The sequence below is a fragment of the Equus asinus genome, chromosome 26 (assembly GCF_041296235.1).
Source record: "Equus asinus isolate D_3611 breed Donkey chromosome 26, EquAss-T2T_v2, whole genome shotgun sequence".
Lineage (NCBI taxonomy): Eukaryota > Metazoa > Chordata > Mammalia > Perissodactyla > Equidae > Equus > Equus asinus.
In genome coordinates, this window is record NC_091815.1 from 29,714,978 (window position 1) to 29,730,403 (window position 15,426).

The window sequence follows — 15,426 nt, forward strand, 5'->3', positions numbered from 1 at the left end:
AGCCTATGTAATCAATTACTATTCTTGCTGTACTTATGCACAAATTTGTTAAAACTAGACTGATTTTGCAAACCAGTTAGTCTTAATTTAGCTATCTTTATAAAAATGAGGGTGATTTTAGAGAGAAAGATGGTGTTTCAATAGAAACTATAATACACATTTGTGGATACTGGATTTTGGTTGTGTCAATTGTCTTTAAGATTTTTGTTACATCTGTTAACTGGGCTGGATCCTGAATTCTTCTAGTCTCATGAACTATCTGGCTACAAACCTCCAAACTAACATTTTCAGGGCTTTTTCCCCCCATCATTTTCATTTGGAGTCATTGAAAACTAAATCTGCCCTTTTTCCTGAAGCCTTGCAAACTGAAGCTGGAGGACCCAATATAAACTTCAGAGAGATTCATGTCTGCTGCTGTGTAAGCCACTCAAAAAGCTACCTGAGTGCCCGATGACACCATCAGAGACATTTCAAACTGCAAAAGATGCTTCGACCCTGACTTCTAGGAATCTTGATTGGCTGCCCCGTGGGCTCAGAAACTGGTTTATAATTTGCTCCAACTGTTAACTTTGTTTTTCTTTTTGTTTCTACAGAAAAACTTCTTATTAAATACCTGGTTACTTACATGATACAGGCCTAACTTCAGGAGCCCACCAGCATCACCGCCTTATTAAAAGACTGGTTCAATGAGATGAAACGACCTATGCCCCATTTCAGCAGGAAGTAGCTAGATCGGTCGCCATCCCAAATCCCTCAAGATTGAGGAACGGACATAAAATAGGGGGGAGTTGATATCGACCCTGATATCAGTTTCCCCACATTAAACCCAGCATATATGGGGTTAAAACCCAAACACTCATTCCCTGCTTACTCTCTGGCTTCCTGGCTCCAGAATCCACTATCCTCCATGGAGACAGACACTGTCAAGGACAAGCACCTGGACTATCTCCTCCCCGCAAAGAGATACAGACTGGTGGGAAAGCTTCTGACCAGCAAGGTCATGAACTCCCTCCTGTCTGCAAGTGTCTCAAGGCCAGAGACAGGCTGGTGGGAAAGCTCCGACCAGCAAGGCCATATGCTCCCCCCCCCCCCACCTAAAGCCTCAAATAAAAACCCTTCCTTTTAGCTTTTTCGGGGAGTTTGGGATTTCAGCGTTAGCTGCCCTCTCTCCTTGCTCAGTGCTGTGCAAAAATAAAGTTCCTACTTTCTTCCACCACACCCGGTGTCAGAGATCGGCTTGCTGTGCAACGGGTGAGCAAACTCACTTCAGGTTCCATATCAGTCACACCATGCTGTGGTAGGTGTCCCACATAAAATAGAGGAAGATGGGCACGGATGTTATCTCAGGGCCAATCTTCCTCAAAAAAAAAAAATAAAGGAAACTAAAGCTCAGAGAGAAGTGACTGGCCTCAGACATCACAGTTAAGAGGAGGGATTCGAACCCATAACCCTGCCTCCCTCCTCGTTCAGCCCCCAACCTACACTGCCTCTTTCCACCGTTAACAATACCAGCCTTATGCACGGAGGATGAGGAATCTGCGGGTTGAAGTGGTTTGGAAGGGCCTGGTGGACCAGCTGGGAGGGACCAGGGAAGGGTCTCCAGTCCGTAAGTCCCACGTGGAACCTTCTAGGGCCCGGGGAGGGCCAGGCTGCCACCTGAGTCACCCGCGTCCTCTTCATCACTGGGGCAGCTCCAATTTCCTGGGCCCTCCATCCGTGCCGGGACCTTCGAGTCTCAAAGCTCCCAGGGCTGGGTCCTGTTCTCGTCCTCATCTTCCAAGTGTGTAGAACCAGAGCTCAGAGAAACTCATCCACTTGCCCGAGGACACACAGCTGACAAATGGCTGAGCCTGAAGCAAACTCAATTCCAATGCCAGGTGATAGAGAGGAAGTGTGAGAAATCAGGCTGGCGTGAAAGTCACCGTCCAGCCCGCTCCGAGTCCTTACCTCCATGAGCGGATGGGGGGAGTCACTTCTTGTCTTCCCACTATCTTGGCCAAGACAACAGATTCTCACGACAGACCAATGCCGACGTCAGCCAAGGAACCAGCCTTGTGCAGTTGGCTGTGACCTTGGAGATGAGGTCATGAGGACAGCCATGGCTGTCTTGACCCTCCTGGTGGGTATGGGCTGAGGGGGGCCCTATGCACATCTGCCACACCCGCCAAGGGCCAAGGGGGACCCCTGTTGTTTGCAGTTAAGGCCATGGATCCCACAGCCGGGCTACTTATGTTCATCCGAGCTCGGCCATACCCTGGGGGCTGTGGGACTTTGGGTGAGTCCTTGAATGGCTCTGTGCCCACCTGGCACAGGGTCAATGGTCACACGGACCTCAAGGGGTAGGTGTGAGGGTTACACAAGATGGCGGGAGTGCAGCACTGTGAATAGTGCCTGGCACGTGGTGAGCCTTTGATAAATGTCAGCCACATGGATTATGATGATGATGATGGTGATGATGATGATTTCTCTCTCTCTCTTTCATTGTAGGACTGACAGAGAATATGGATATTCTCTGTGTGGGCACCTATCTGTCAGTCCAAGAGGTGATACCTGGAAGGGCGGGAAGAGAATGATGGGGCCGGGCAGAAGAGGAAGCTCCTAGGGGCTCCCTTGAGACCTCCTCCCTCCTAGTTTCCTGATCATTCGTCTGCGGGATGCTCCCATCTTGCTGTGAGCCCTGGGGCCTGCGTTCCTCTCCTCTCACCAGCTGCCAACACCCCATCACCCAGCTCACTAGGTCCCTGGAAGCCACCTAAACGAGCAGCCTATTTTTCACCAAACTCTTGGGCTATAAGCAAAAGAGACATACCAAACTGGCTCAATAAAAAACAAAAGGAAGAATTTAATATGAGGATCCGGGAACCCAAGGGTGTATCGGTTAGCATTTGCTGCCTGACAAACTACCCCCCAAAACTTCGTGACTTGAAACCACAGCCGTTCATTTAGCTCGCAATTCTGCAGGTTATCCACTGGGGCCAGGCTCAGCCGGGCAGCTCTTCTGCTCCCCGCTGGACTCCCTCACGTGTCTGTGGTCAGCCGGCAGGTCGCCCGGGCCCTGAGTGGGCTACGACAGCCTCAGCTGGGACGAGTGCCCTCTCCTCCACGTCATCGATCATCCTCTAGCCGGCGGCCCCAGGCCTCTTCTCATGACAGAGGCTGGATTCCAAGAGTGAGGGCAGAAGCCGACACGCCTCGCAGAGCCAAGGTCGTGATCACTTCCGCCACATTCAATCGGCCAAAGTGTGTCACACGGCCAGCCAGAGGCAAGGGGGTAGGGACGCTGACTGCACCCATGGACAGGAGGGGAAGAACCCATGGCCGGTTCTGCCATCTGGCACCAAAGGCTGGATGTGTGGTCGGAGAGCAGGAAAGCTGCTGGGCCCAGGGCACCTGCTCGCTGCCCCTCAGCCCCACCCCTCACCCCTTGGAATCCTCTTCTCCAGGGTCGTGGGACCCACCGTTCTCTCCCTCTGTCTCCATGCCGATGGGCGCTCACCGCTTCTCCGTCCACCATCCCGTGGCTTCTGCGTCCACCGCACCTCTGTTCGAGGGACCTGCCAACTGGCCCAGAATCCTTTGCCTTGTGGCTGGATTTCCGATGACCCTGGAGAAGGCGTCCAGTGGGTCTGGTGTCAGCCTCAGTCCCCTTGCTCAAAGCTCCGGGGGCCTCAGCCCTGTCTGGGGGGGCTCAGTGCTCAGAAAACAGGGGGCAGGTTTTGCCTTACCTGCTGGGAAGACACCCCAAAAATATGTCTTCTACACATGCAGCTTGGTTTTGCTGCTTTAAAAAAAGGAACTTCCACACACAGAGAAGTGGCAGAAGCGGTCACGACCCCCGGAAATCAACAGCTTCCTCTCCCTGGAGAATCCTGATGGGCGGCAGGCAATGGGGAAACGAGCGTGGATGAAACCCCCGTGTGAATCTATGCAACAGTTGAGGAACGGTCAGTGCTGCTGTGACCGACACAAAGCCACCGACCACGTCACTGTGATTAGTAATAACAGCAGTAGACCGACTTCAGGTTTCAGCCGTTGAGGGCTGTCTGCGTCCCAGCCACCTCCCTACGTTCTTTATGGGACTCCTATGTTGTATCCTCACTGTACCCATTGAGGGAAAGAGAAGCCAGCCCCACCTTAGAGAGGAAGCAGGTGAGGCTCAGAGATGGCAAGCGACTTGCCCAAGGTCACACAGCCACATGTGATGCCAACTCCAGTCTGCCCAATTCCCAAGCCTACCCCTTAGACCAGCGTGTCCAGCAGAACTCTCTGTGGTGGTGGAAATGTGCTCTCTCAGCTCCGTCCAGTGCCTGTGGCTCTTGAGTCCTTGAAATGTGGAAAGTGTAACTGAGGAACTGAATTTTTAATTTAGTTAATTAATTTTAATATACATTGCCACCTGTGACTAGAGGTTATTGTACCAGACAGTGCAACTCTAAATCCTAATTGTTAAATTGTTAAAAATAATAAATCCCAGGGCTGGCCTGGTGGCACAGTGGTTAAGTTCATGCACTCCGCTTTGGCAGCCTGGAGTTCACTTGTTCGGATCCCAGGCGCGGACCTACGTACTGCTCATCACACCATGCTGTGGCAGGCGTCCCGTATACAAAATAGAGGAAGATGGGCACAGATGTTAGCTCAGGGCCAATCTTCCTCAGCAAAAAAAAAAAAAGGAGGTTGGCAGCAGATGTTAGCTCGGAGCTAATCTTTCTCAAAAATAATAATTATAAAAGACCCCCAAGTGTAGATCGCTGACTCTGTGGCTGTCCTGGGGTCCTCGCCCTGGTCTGTCCAAGGGTCCCAATTTGCTCGGAAGGCCCTAATATCTAACCAGCTCCTTCCCCCCCTGAGATGTCCTGCTGTGCCCTTTCCTCCTGGGGGAAGTGAGTCACTTCTGCCTGGGGAGTGACAGGAGAGGAGCCGGCTCCTGCAGTCAGAGGGGTCAGAGGTGACACTGCAGCCACCGCCTCGGCCACCAACCAGCGTCCAGCTGTCCTCCGGCCGAGGCTCCAGCCGCAACCCCCGTCCTTCGGGACGGCTGAGAATTCTCGCGATATTCCTCCGCCAGTAAACCAGACCGACTTCCTCCGAGAGGCCTCCTGCCCCTCCGGTTACAAGTCCAGCCCCGGGCTGAGCGCTGTCGGGGTGCTGCCAGGCTTGCAGCACTTGTCACGTCGCGCCACTAAATATCTCACATTTGGGGTTATTTTAACTTTCATCGCATCCGTTAGACTGTCAGCTCCGTGAGCGCAAGACCCGTCTCTGCCATACGGTAGGTGCTCCAGAAATGTTTGTTGAGTGAATGAATGAGAGACGAAAACCACACCACGGGGAAAACTCAGAGGTCCGAAGTGGAGGCGTTGGTCACGGCCCAGACTCTTCTCTGAGCTGGAGTTTCACTGGAATAACTCGACCCAAGCTCCCCTCACTCTCTCAGTCAGCAAAACAGGCGTCAGGGGCCCCTGGCCTGACCTCTGGTGGATAAATGGTCATCTCACCACGGGAGAACAGCCCAGTGTGGACGGCAGCTGAGGTAGAGATTGCCCTCAGGGCCCCAGAACTCATTCTCTCCTCCCTCCATAGTAACCGGATCCTCGATTTTTAGCTGGGCACCTGATGTCCAAAGGGGAAAAGTCCTATATTGTCATAAGATGTGAGAAGTGCCATGTGTGACTTGCAGAATGTACCCTCAAAAGGAGGGGGCGTCCTTTCCTCTCGGTGGGAATGGGAATGTGATGGCTGGAGCTGAGCAGCCATGTTGGATCATGAGGTGAACGTCACACGTGGAGAAGGACAGAGGTGTGCTGCACTCGGCTTGTGCCGGCTCACAAGAGCTCACTGTGCACATCTTCTCCCAAGTCTGCGTGTAATGATGACACACTGATAGCTGGAAACCACCTGTGGTAGTGACGTCTACACTGTGAACATTGGAAAACGCTGCAAGTCAGGAATTTGGGGGGAAGAGCTGATTTACTGCTGGCAAATGGGAGCCTGGAGGCTCCGTGAAGCCATCCAACCAGCCTTGTCTTAAATGCCACTGGATTCCTTCGAGATGAAAGGAGAAACAAAGCTCTGTCTTACTTAAACCCCTGTTGTCTTAGTTCTGCTTTCCCTGCAGCCCTGATGGAGATAGCGAACCCCGAGATTTAAGCCATAAAGTCGAAGATTTAAAGGCCGCTTGGCCAAACCAAGGCCCAATGGCGAGGAGGGAGCCTGTGACCACAGGTGGGCATGAACGAATGGGGCCACCGAGAAAGCGTGAGCTGGGAACAGACAAAATAATGTCCCAGCATCCCCCACGGGGAAAAAGGGAAACTTCCACCAATTTGTCAAAAGTAAGAGACATTAGATAAGAAAACCGAGAGCCCCGCAGCTGTTCTGGTGGTTCTGTGACCACGCAGACATCACACACTGTGTACCCAGATAGGAGACAAAAGTAAAGAAAAACTGGAACTTCCCTACATCACGCGGGCGTTCTGTGCCTCCCCGGCGGCCGTATCTGTCGTGAGGCGCTTGGCGACCACAGGTGGAAGCAAAGAAGGGGGGGGATTTGGCTTCGTGCTGCCCCTGGGCAGCCACTCTCACTTTAGTCAGAGTTGGCTAACTTCTGCAATAAATACCTTTAACCCAGTAAAAGTGTGTTTCTCACCCATGTACAGTCCAGTGGAGGTCACTGGGGACCCAGACTCTGTTCTGTGTCGTCATTCAGGCACCCACGCTCCTTCTCACCTGTGTCTCTGCCCTGCTCTGGGTGACAGGATCACAAGTGATATGAGAACTTCTAAGAAATGTAATCTAGCGGAGTTCCTGGAAATAAGAGGAAATGGGTTTAGTGAACAGCTAGCCAGTATCCCTCGTTCTTTTGTGCTTATCCAGTTCTCTGCTGCCACCAGGCATTTGCACATGCCATCCCCTGTGGCTAGAATGCTTTCCTCTCCTCTCTTCACCCAGTTAATTCCTACTCATTTAAAAGTCCCAACTCGGTGAACACCTGCCTGAGTTTCATCAGCCAGCAAACCTCTCCTTCTCATTAGGCATCAAAAATTGCATTTTGAAGTGCTGGGGTGATCTTTTGATAAGGTCTGTCTCTCCGATAGGCTCTGAGTCTCAAAGGGCAGGAACTGTGTCTTCCTTCCACAACAGTGCACTCAACAAACACTTGTTGAATGACTGAATGAATGGAAGAGAGAGAGAAAGTGAAACACTTTCTGAGCTCTGGAAGCTCTGCAGCATGGAGTGGAACACTGACCTAGTTCCCTCTGTCCTCGTGGGCGAGCCAAGGCCTCGAGAACCTAAGGGAAGGTGAATAAGCAAAAAGCCAAATGCACAGCGGATTTCCAGCTATAACCTCTGGCCATAATTTCTCTCCCCAACTCTTGTCTTTCACATCCATTGTCCAGGGTTGACCAATACATTTCTTCTCAGCCGCCATTTGTGATAAATTGGCCGTGGCTCCAAGAGCTGTATTGAGAGCTCGGGGACCCCATCCATGCTCCTCCCCGGGAGGGAGCGCCTGCACCAACTGTGGATGTCTGCTGGCCTTATTGCCGGGAAGGAGCGCCTGCATCGATTGTTGATGTCTGCTGGCCTTATTGCCAGGAAGGAGCGCCTGCATCGATTGTTGATGTCTGCTGGCCTTCTTGCCGGGAAGGAGCACCTGCATCCATTGTTGATGTCTGCTGGCCTTCTTGCCGGGAAGGAGCACCTGCATCCATTGTTGATGTCTGCTGGCCTTCTTGCCGGGAAGGAGCGCCTGCATCCATTGTTGATGTCTGCTGGCCTTCTTGCCGGGAAGGAGCGCCTGCATCGATTGTTGATGTCTGCTGGCCTTCTTGCCGGGAAGGAGCGCCTGCATCGATTGTTGATGTCTGCTGGCCTTCTTGCCGGGAAGGAGCGCCTGCATCCATTGTTGATGTCTGCTGGCCTTCTTGCCGGGAAGGAGCGCCTGCATCCATTGTTGATGTCTGCTGGCCTTCTTGCCGGGAAGGAGCGCCTGCATCGATTGTTGATGTCTGCTGGCCTTCTTGCCGGGAAGGAGCGCCTGCATCGATTGTTGATGTCTGCTGGCCTTCTTGCCGGGAAGGAGCACCTGCATCCATTGTTGATGTCTGCTGGCCTTCTTGCCGGGAAGGAGCACCTGCATCCATTGTTGATGTCTGCTGGCCTTCTTGCCGGGAAGGAGCACCTGCATCCATTGTTGATGTCTGCTGGCCTTCTTGCTGGGAAGGAGCACCTGCATCCATTGTTGATGTCTGCTGGCCTTCTTGCTGGGAAGGAGCACCTGCATCGATTATTGTTGATGTCTGCTGAGAGCTTGGAATGGAGAGTGGTGGCCAGACGGTCAGATACTTGCTTCCCCTGTTCATTAGCCAAGTGTCATTCTCTCTCTACTCCCTGAGAGGGACCAAAAGGACTTTACTCCAGGTCCAAGGCCTGCTCAGAGCGTCCTGTGATCCACAGTCATAGAGGCCCGGCAAGATCCCTGGGCTACTTTAGCACTGTCTGGTTCATTCATTCACCCAACAGCTATTCCCAGAGAACCTTCTGGGTGGCAAGCTCTGTGCTAGATGCTGGAGACGCAGCCATGAACCAGACAGACACGGTCTCTGCCCTCACCGAGCCTACAGACTCCATCTACAGAGGGTAGGTTGTTCCTTGCCCAAGGCCTCTGCCCTCCCCACTTCCCACCTGCCCCCAACCTCTTCCCTCTTTCTTTCTTTTTTTTTTTTTTGATGAGGAAGATTGGCTCTGAGCTAACATCTGTTGCCAATCTTCCTCTTTTTTTTTCCTCCCCAAAGCCCCACTACATACTTGTATATCCTAGTTGTGTCATTCTAGTTCTTCTACATGCGAGGCCACCACAGCATGGTTTGATGAGCGGTGCTCTGGTCCACCCAGGATCCGAATCAGCGAACCCTGGGCCACCAAAGTGGAGCACGTGAACTTAACCATGGCCACGGGGCGGCCCCTCTTACCCCTTTCAAACAAACCTCAAACTCTCAGGCTGCCTCTCGAGCTTGCTCTCTCTCTCTCATAGACACACACACACAGCTTCATGAGTAAGTTTTCTCTAAATTCCAGTATTTACAGAAAACAATCCACGTTTATGCTATAATAAAATATGTAATAAGTATATGCTGGAGCGGGCAGGATGACTAATGGACAGATAACAACCAGAGATCGAATAATTACTAAAGTCATTTGTTCATCATTCATTCATTCATTCAACATGCCTTCCTCTGGCGCTTGGTCTGTGTGGAGCCCTCTGCTGGGTGGTACCAGAGACCCAGAGGTGACACGACAGCTGCAGCCCTGCCGTCCCAGGGCTCACGGTCCAGTTGGAGAGACAGGCTCATCCCCAAATAGGGATGACCCGGAGTAGTCTTACCTCGGATGTAGGAGCCCAGAGGGGGCTCTCGATCCACCTGGGAGAGTCCAGGAGGCCTTCCTGGGGGAGGGGTGCACTGAACCGGAGAACACAGTAAGACGATTAACAAGGGGAGCAGCTATGTCTCTGGCAGGTGAGATTTCCCAGACGTTGCATCAAAGGGCTTTAATGCATCATTTCCATTTATTTCCCCAAACCCTGGTAAGTGGAACCTATTTTTAGCTCCATTTTACAAATGAGGAAATTGAACTGTCCCTGCCTAGCTGTGAGTTGCACGGCCCCGGGGCCCATTGGAACTCACAGCGCGGCGTGTGTAAGAGGGTGTGACAACGCAGAGTGGGCAGGGCCGGGACAGGAGAGCCTAGGGCGCTCCAGGGGGGACCAGAGGAAGGTGGCCCAGCCTGGGAGTCTGGGAAGGCTTCCTGGAGGAGGGGATGGCTGAGCCAAGAACCGAAGCGTGAGCAGTCATTAGCCAGAAAAAGAACAGAGGAAAAGTGTTCTGGCCAGAAGATGACCAAACATGGTCTGTTTGGGGAGACTGCAAGGCTTTCCGTCTGCTGACTTGCAAAGCTGGAGAGGAAGAGAGGTTGGTGCTGCCATCAAGGGCGGACACACCCAGGAGCTGGTAAACCAGGCTCTGGAATCTGGACCCGCAGAAGGAAGTGGCTCCCTGATTAGTCCTGGGTGTGTAGACGTGGACCGGAGAGGGCAGGTTTCGTTTCCTTTCTTGGGCTTTGAGAGGACTGGGGATTTGGGAGTGGGGGGTTAGAGGAGGGGAACAACTGTGTGAAGCACCACACACGCTGAATGGATGTGGGGTGGGGGCTGGAGGGAAAGGAGACAGAGGAAGTGCCCCCCTGGCAGTTACGAGGGAAGGACAGGCAGTTGGGGTGGGGCCTCGGGGATTTTCTTGTCAGCCTTTTCCCGCCTGGCTTCAGAACACAGAACACGAGAGCTCAGCCCTCACGAGCACCCCCACCCCATTCTCTGCCCATTAGACATCACTGCCTGAATAGACATTTCTCCAAAGAGGACATCGAAATGGCCAACAGACACAGGAAAAGATGCTCGACACCGCTAATCATCAGGGACATGCAAATCAAAACCACAGTGAAACCACCTCACACCGGTTAGAATGACTGCCATCGGGAAGACAAGAGACGACAGGGGCTGGCAAGGATGTCCGGAAAGGGGAACACTTGTGCACTGTTGGTGGGACTGTAAATTGGTCCAACTGCTACGGAAAACAATATGGAGGCTCCTCAGAAAATTAAAAATAGATCTGCCATACGATCCAGCAATTCCACTTCTGGGTTTATATCCAAAGCAAATGAAAACAGGATTTCAATGAGATCCCTGCACCCCCATGTTCATCGCAGCATTATTCCCAATAGCCAAGATATGGAAACAACCTACGTGTCCATCAACGGAGGAATGGATAAAGAAGATGTGGTCTATATATATATACAATGGAATATTATTCAGCCATGAGAAAGGAAGATATCCTCCCATTTGTGACAAGAGGGATGGACGTTGAGTGCTTTCTGCTAAGCCAGATAAGTCAGAGAGACAATGACTAGTACTGTGTGATCTCACTTATATGTGAAATCTAAAGAAGTTAAATCTATGAAAAACAGAGAGTAAAATGGGGGTCACCAGGGGATGGGGGAGGGGATAGGAGTGATGGTGTTTAAGGGTACAATTTGTAACAAGTAGTAAATGAGCCACAGAGCTCTAACACACAGTATAATGAATATAGACATAATATTGTATTACAATGATGTAATGTGATAAAGTTCGCTACATCGGCAATTATATTACAATATATCAATGTATCAAAGTAACACATTATACACCTTAAACTTACACAATGTTACACATCAAATTTATTCAATAAAAAAGTAATAATAGGGGCGGACCTGGTGGCATAGTGGGTAAGTTTGCGTGCTCCACTTTGGCAGCCTGGGGTTTGCAGGTTCGGATCCTGGGCACAGACCTACACATCACGCATCAAGCCATGCTGTGGCAGCATCCCACATACAAAATAGAGGAAGATGGGCACAGATGTTAGCTCAGGGCCAATCTTCCTCACCAAAAAATGATAATAATAATAATAATAGCTACCATTTGTTGAGTAGCAAAATAAATAACTTTTAGCCATATAACTTATTTCTAAATAACTTGTGTAACCATCACCACGTTTTTATGATCCCTCATCTTACAGATGAGAAAAAGGAGGCAAGAGTATCCATGCAGGTTGCTGAGAATCACCAGCTATTAATTGGTGAAACTGGAATTTGACCCAAGGGAGTCACACGATGGAGCCCCCACCCCCACCCCACCATTCCCAACCTCCCTCTCCCTCCCTCTCCCCTCTCTGTCTTCTCTCCTCTCCTCTTCTTTTTTCTCCTCCTGCTTCTTCTTCTTTCTCTCTCTCCTTCTTTCTACCTCCCTCCCTCCCTCCTCTCCCCACCCCACCCCCAGACCCCAGGTTCCTACATCAGACCCTTTTGGACAAAGCTTCGCATCTGAAATGTTAAAGGCTTCAGGTCACTACCATGAATGTCTGTGGGCAGGAAGCACGGCCACCACCCTCCTTTGCTGGCAAGAGCGCTGGATGACCATTTGGCAACATCCCCTAAAAGCACAAATGTGCATGCCCTTTGGCCTCGCACGTCAGCTTCTAGGAATGTATGGAACTGATACCATCACAGACGTGGGGAGTGGCACGGACACAGCCACTCACATGCCCTGAGGACAGGTTCAAAATTCATGGTGTGTGCATGCAATGGAATGCTGCACGGCTGTGAATAAATGAATGAATGAATGAATGAATGGGGCAGCTTGCTATGTCCTTCTGTGGAAAGATCACCAGGATATCTTGCAAAGTAAAAAAACAGGAAGGAGGCAGAACAATGCTACTATTTATGTTTTCAGTGGGGGAGGGAAGAACAGGGAACAGACTCAGATTGGCTGAATTATACCAGCTTCCGGGTGATTCTTTTGGATCCAGAAGTTGGAAAACCGTAGCATCAATGGGATGAACTCCAAGGAAATGTAACAGGCTACTGTTATCCGTTCACTTATTTACTCTTTCAACAGATATTTCAGCCCTTGAGTGAAGAAAAGTGCCTAGAACTGGTCCCAACTCTCAAGAAATTTAGTGTGTTGACCGCGAGACACACAGAAGCGAGCAATTAGGTCCGGACCCAGACTTGCTTCTCCATCCAAACCTGCTCCTCCCGCTGTTGGTCCTGTTTCAGTCAAAGGTGCCTCCTCCGTCCCTCAGGCCAGGTCCTTGGGGTCGTCGGGGAGAAAGAGAAGTTTCTCTCATGCCCCACATCCAATTTGTCGGTAGACCCCTGGGTCTCAACCTTCAAAATGCATTCAAATCCAACCACTTGCTCTCTCCTCCCCTCCCACCACCCTGGAATGTTTCTCTGTCACCTCCCCTGGCTCACTACAGTCACTCATGACTGTGCTCCCTGCTTCAACCCTTGCCCCCCTATAGCTTGTTCCCCCACGGCAGCCAGAGGGATCCTGTTCAACACAAGTCCAGTCACATCCTCAGCTCGAAACCCTCTAAAGTCTTCCCATCTCCATAAGATGGAAACTTAACCATGTGCCAATGATATCTGGCCCCTTCATGCCTCTCTGAACTATTCCTTATACATCCCATCACTCCACTCTAGCCACACTGGCCCCTTTGCTGGTCCTCAAGTCATCAAGCAGGTTTCTGCCTAAGGGCCTTTGCACTACTGTTTCCTCATGCCCAAAAGATGTATCCCCAGGCATTTGCAGAGCTACCTTCATTTAGGTCTCTGCTGAAACTCACCACCTCAGAGATGATTCTTCTATCAGTCAGCTTTCAGTAGATTTTGCTCCGATAACAAACAACCCCCCAATCTTGGGGACTCGCATCGTCAATTTCTCACTCACGTTACACATTGACCACAGGTCGGCTGTGGCTCTTCTTCACACATCATCTTCATTTTGTGATCATGGCTGAAGGAGCAGCTCCATCTGGGACGGGCAGTTATGGGGACCAAAGACGAAGAACAATGGGATGAACCAGGCCACCGCTGTAAAACATCTGCTCAGACGCATTGTCCCCTCCAAATGCAAGTCGGCTAGTGAAACCCAGTTCTTGCACCTGCTGCAAGAAACCCTAAGATGGTGAGCTTTTTGGTTTCTGCCTTGGGGAAGAAAGAGAGGGAGAGTCAGAAGTGTTGGGCAGCCACAAAGGTGGGATTTTGGAGAAATTCTTCCTCGTCTCCTCGCCCTGTCTTATTTTTCTCCCTAGCTCTTACCATCCCCCGGCATCGCACCTGTCTACGTGTTTGTTATCTTTCTCTCCCCAACTCCCACCCAGCACGGGACCCCCAGGCGGGAAGGGAACTTTTCTCTGGCTCATGGCTGTATCTTCAGCACCAGGGACAGAGCCTAGACCCTCGTGGGCGCTCAACGCCCCTCAACATGGATGGAATGAATACAAGCGGCGAAGGGCCACAGCGGAGGAGCCCGGGGAGCTGTGGGAACCAGAGGAGGGCGGTGTCAATGAGACCCCAGACCACCCAGCAGGGCTCAGAGGCGGGGAGGGCCGGCGGAGGGGATGCCAGGGGAACCAGACAACACCTTGGCTCAACCCATCTCTTCCAGCTGGCACCAATCTCCTTCCATCGCGTCCTCACCCAGCCTCGGCAGACCTGAGTGAAGACACTTTGTTTAATTCAGCAATTTTGACAGCATCCCAAGTATTTATTGACTCAACTTTGGGGTTTTTTTTGGCCCGGGAATGCCAACCACTGAAGTCCTTCCCCTCCCTTTGATCCTCTTCTCATCCTAGCTCCATCTCTGAGACCCTCCCTTTTCTGGATCCCATCTCAGTCTCCATCCCTAACCTTCACCCCATCCCTGACCCTTGGCCCTGCCTTGACCCCCGCTTTGGAGCTTCAGCGACAGGCAGCCTGTATCATTCCCGTGACGTGAAATTGTTCAGGGCCAAGGCTCTAATGGTTTGTTCTCAGACAGAGGCTCTGTTCCCATCACCGAGGAGTCAGATGCCCAGAGTATGGGGTGAGGTGGACCCCAAATCTGAAGCCAAAGCATCAACAGGGAAGGGGGGCAGCCTCTGACCATCCAGAGCTCTCAGAGGAGGCTGCTGGAGTCACGGAGGCTGGGAAGCCCTGGAAAGAGGGGGAAACCCCGGAGGGTGACGGCATGGTCCAGAAGAGGAACATAGCAGCAACTGCAGGTTCCAGATTTACAGAGAACTCAGTTGCCCAGAACAAGGGTGCCAGAAAATTCTGAGGTTTCCCAGAGACCGGCCTCCATGTTTCCATTCAGAAATCCACCTACACACACCCGGGACAAGAGATGCCAAGATCAGAGCAGGGCACCCATGCTGTGTGCCTTGAGTGGGCCTCGGGTCCATGTCAGAGGGGGCAGCAGGGCACAGGACCCTTCAAACTGGCCAGTATCCAAAGGAGGAATTTTCTAGAAAGATAGGGGGATGCTGCTAGTGGGTCGAGGTGGGGGGCACGGCCAGGATGGCCAAGGCTGGGGACCAGGAAGTCTCCCAGGCTTATACCTGAGCCTACAGTTCTCCGGATCTGTCACTTCTCGTGTCCCTCTCATCTCGCTCTATCTTTGTGTTTCTGTCTCTCTCATCTTGGTGTCTATTTCTCTCTATCTCCCAGGCACTATCTCTGAGTGTGTGTCTCTCTCCATTGCTCTCTCATTTCTCTGTCTCTCTCTGTCTCTCATCCTTCTTGCTGCTCTGTGTTGCTCCCTAACCGTTATCACCTCCCAACACGATGGCATTCTGCGTATTAATCTATTCATGGCCCATCTCCCTGGGATAGAACACCGCTTCGTGAAGGCAGGGACCTCTGTCTGTATTATTTTCTGCCGCACCCCCAGTGCCTGCGATACCACCTGGCTCCCTAACTGTGTGTTGAATAAAGACTGAATGGACCACCATTCTCATCAACCTCCTTATTTGATGATAACTGTAAAGCCACCATAGTAGCTGTTAGTGT

General features: G+C 51.6%; 1 long non-coding RNA gene across 6 annotated transcripts; it reads right to left on the reverse strand.

The window, feature by feature from the left end:
- Positions 1-572: 572 nt before the first annotated feature.
- Positions 573-9,523, reverse strand: LOC139042144 (uncharacterized). Of its 6 annotated transcripts, none has more exons than XR_011498425.1 (4): positions 9,386-9,523; positions 8,809-8,913; positions 3,459-6,804; positions 573-2,550 (listed from the first exon to the last, which is right to left on the reverse strand). It is a non-coding gene; the product is annotated as an uncharacterized lncRNA (long non-coding RNA). The 6 variants fall into 6 exon arrangements; XR_011498429.1 differs by lacking the exon at positions 573-2,550 and having other exon boundaries at positions 2,569-5,915; positions 6,727-6,804; XR_011498426.1 differs by lacking the exon at positions 573-2,550 and having other exon boundaries at positions 2,569-5,915; positions 6,647-6,804.
- Positions 9,524-15,426: the final 5,903 nt, after the last annotated feature.